This window comes from Hermetia illucens, chromosome 1 (assembly GCF_905115235.1).
Source record: "Hermetia illucens chromosome 1, iHerIll2.2.curated.20191125, whole genome shotgun sequence".
NCBI classification, from domain to species: Eukaryota; Metazoa; Arthropoda; class Insecta; order Diptera; family Stratiomyidae; genus Hermetia; species Hermetia illucens.
The window spans coordinates 198,155,348-198,159,056 of NC_051849.1; the positions used below are offsets into that span (position 1 = coordinate 198,155,348).

A 3,709-nucleotide genomic window follows, 5' to 3' on the forward strand; every position below is an offset into this window, starting at 1 on the left:
CGAACGTCTTAAATCTAAAATTTACCGCAATGTCGTTCGTCCAGTCGCTCTCAATGGCTCTGAGTGTTGGCCGACTATAAAAGACAATGAACAGCGTCTTGCGGTAATGGAGACGAAGATGCTACGCTGGACTAGTGGCTTGATACGTTTTGATCACATCCGAAATGAGGATATCCGCGATCGTTATGGGGTTGCACCGATCGTGGAAAAGTTGCGAGAAAGGCATCTTCGATGGTATGGTCACGCAATTCGTGCTAACGAGAATTCACTTGTCAAGATTGGTCTGAACATCGAAGTCGATGGTAAACGACCAAAAGGCAGACCTAAAGAACGGTGGCTTGATACGCTAGATGAGGATTTGAAAGCCTCGAGATTACACCCAGATCAGGCATTTGATAGAGACAAAAGTCGAAAGTGATCATTTATTTAGTATCAAGCCTATATCCATCGTTAGCTGCTTTCCGTTTCACTTCCAAATGAGTGGGGGGTAGATTTTGGATAGATTCGAGTGCCGCGGTTGACACACTACTCATTGCTCCAGCAATAATAAGGCAACCGAGCCTCTGAACCGGCGTTAGCAGCTTCCTGCTGTTCGCAAAATTCAGTGTCTGCCACTAGACCAGGCATGCACACATCAAAAGGGGTTTTATGGATGTATACATCCAATGAATCCGTTTCGATGGAAGTCCCCAGGTCTTATCTATCGCAGTTCTGCAGCATCAGAGCAATATTCAGGATTTTTAGTAATAATAATAATCGTTGGCCAACAATCCATATTGGACCAGGACCTTGAAGTGTGTTAAAGCACAAGACCATTACGGTACACTACAGTACACTGTAGGAGACAATGTGGTCAACATTGCGCTCGCCCGAGATTATTACCGTGATTTGACTCAGGTACTCATTCACAGCTGAATCGATTGGTATCCGACATCCACGATAACATGGAAATTCGTGGATTTCTGCAACTTTCACCGCCTCGTCATTGGGTGACTCATTATTCAAGCACGGAGCCTGTCATAACCGACGCCGTAGGAGCAATGAGATCAACCACTTCGCGACCATCGGCCTCGAAGGGGATCACCATCTCATGGTCGCTTTCGTATTGCGTCCACCACTTCTCACAAGTTTAGGGAGGGGAAGAGGACTAGGAATCGTCAAGGAGTATTGTCACGGAGTGCCTGAAGCGCTTCTACAAAAGCCGTGCATTATTCGACGCGGAATACTAGTGCTTGGTCCAATTCATGAACGCTAATTGCGACCATCGTGGAATACGCAGTTGGTTGAGGTTATCCATTCCATTGCGAAAAGCGAATCATATTCGGGCCGTGGTTTCCGAAAGAGGCATTTTCCACTCCAAGCCAGCTGTGCAGAGAGGCTGAATGATGATTTTGCCGCGAACAATTATGGTGCTCTTCTGTGGAATTAAATTACCCTTCTGCCTTTACGAAGTCTGGGTTCTACAATGAGATCCCAAACATCAGTTTAGAGAGCTACGTCGGTGCCTGCTGATGCCTAAATATTGGAACCGCCAACTGAAGTCCTTAAAGATGATACCATCGTGCCTAATCTAGCTGCATTGCTCGAAACACCGAAGTAATCGTTGCCAAAATCACCGCCTACAGGTTGAGAATAAACTCTGAATATAGTGACTGCAAAAAAAGATTAACCAACCAAGAGAAAAGGAGATTGCGCTTGAAGAACTATCACGTCTGTTCGTCCCGCATATTTCCCCTCCAGTTGGAGTTGCCATGTCAATAGTGATGTAATGAATGCCGCTTGTGATCTCGGATCGCGAAAGTACTCAAATTGAATGGCAATAGCGGGATTTATCAATAGTGTAGGTTCGCGGGTCGCCAAAATCACTACCGCATAGTACCTTGCCAAAGATAAAGCCAAAAACTCTCAAAATGGTAGAGCCCTAGGTCTGACAGGATTCATAGTAATGCTCGGCTGCTGCGAAAGAGATGGTTTCTGTGGCAAAACATCGTATGATGCCGCGTCCCGAATCGCCGGCAGCCACCGGGAGTACGCCTCTTAGACAGATGACCTCATGTAAGGCAGTTGAATTAGACGCTGGAGTCTTGTTGCGCTTCAAACCCTTACATCAGACCCATTCCTTCCAGACGTAGACATTGAGTTATTCATTGGCAACCTTCAGAAGAGGGGCAGGAAGCTGTGTTCCCTTCTGTCGAACTAATTGAACGAAGCCGATCACGTCGAGCCTACCCCGCTTGTGAACGGGACAAAGGCTGAAGAAAAAGAAGAAGAAGGCATTTCCTTACCTTACCCCAGGGATTACATAGTACCCAACATCACTATCCATACAAGCTGCTCTCATCATTAAAGAATTATTTCTCTCCTGATAATCTGGCAGAACAGCCCTCATCATAATTTATAATGCGATTTACAGGCACTAATTTTCTCATTGCAAGTCAATTAATATTGATGTTGCCTGCCTTGTGATTGAAGCATGCATATTATAAATATTTTCTGGAAAAACCAGTTTTCATTTTGTCAATTTGTTTCCTTAGAATACGCAAACAAATATTGTAATTTATTTAAGGTATTTAAATTTATTTTATTTTCTTTGCAATGCACAGAGTAGACATATGTAGATAAATAAGCTGCACTTTCGATGCACCTAAAGACTCGTGTTCCAGATGCAAATTACTCTTAGAAAAGATACTAATGCAACTTTGTCATGACGCAATCGAATGCACAAATGAAATCATAAACGAGTTAGCTCCGCTACCGCTGCAACTGCATGTTCTAGGCAACTCGCCATATAAGTCAGGCCAACCAAAGGTTCAGCTTTGCCAGTTTCTTGGAGTTTTCTGGGGTGTTTGGTTAGGTCCAGCCGGCAATAATCAATGACCAGCCAAGGACTATCTTTCAATTAATTCAATTTCTTGTGTAAATGATTTACATTTGCAGAGGAAAAATTGATTCAGGGTCTGCTTTGAAGTAAGTTCGCTTGACTGAAGTTTCGTCCTCTCCCAGGATTTCGTGCTCACTCGTTTTCTCAACCACTGAAAACTTTCTCTTGCAGCCTGGGAAAGCACTTGAATATCATTAAAGGATCCCGCATTGGAAATTCCGGCAACTGGTTGGAATTACTTGTTCTGGTTTTGTTGATAAACGTGCCCTGAAAGACCGAGATGCCATCCTCAAACATCGCTCCCTTGAATAGTGAGCAGAATACAGTGAAAACTTCAGGATACAAGGTTCCAGCTTTGAAAGTCAACAGTAGTCCTGGAGCTGGGAAAGTTGACCCGAATGCTATCAAACGCGAGTATGCAGAGAAATTCCGGTACAATGTGACGATTGCTACAAATCGCGAACAATTCAACAATTTGCATCATTGTTGAAATGCATTGTTCTCCCGTTGTTGCAACTAAAGGATTTTGCCCGTACATTACCATATGCATGAAGCATTGGAAGCAATAAAGGTGTTTTCTGTTAGTGAATGTTCTTTTTAACGTATGCAATCGATTATTTATCATCGTGCGATTTTATGAGTCAGTTATTTACCGACAAGTGGCCATTAATCAAGTATCTACGGGTGCTGTTGACAATAACAACGATAACCGTGTGACAACAAGGCAATAAATTCAGGCGTGTTATCGGAGATGGGATTGGAAATTACAAATAATGAATGCATCCAAAAGCGGGCAACAAATAACAAGTGGTAGATGCTAGGTGTGCT

At 43.5% G+C, this 3,709-nt stretch overlaps 1 long non-coding RNA gene across 1 annotated transcript; it reads left to right on the forward strand.

Moving 5' to 3' along the window:
• Positions 1 to 2,806: 2,806 nt before the first annotated feature.
• LOC119661239 lies at positions 2,807 to 3,470 on the forward strand. The gene is made up of 2 exons (XR_005250568.1): positions 2,807 to 2,967; positions 3,053 to 3,470. It is a non-coding gene; the product is annotated as an uncharacterized LOC119661239 (long non-coding RNA).
• Positions 3,471 to 3,709: the final 239 nt, after the last annotated feature.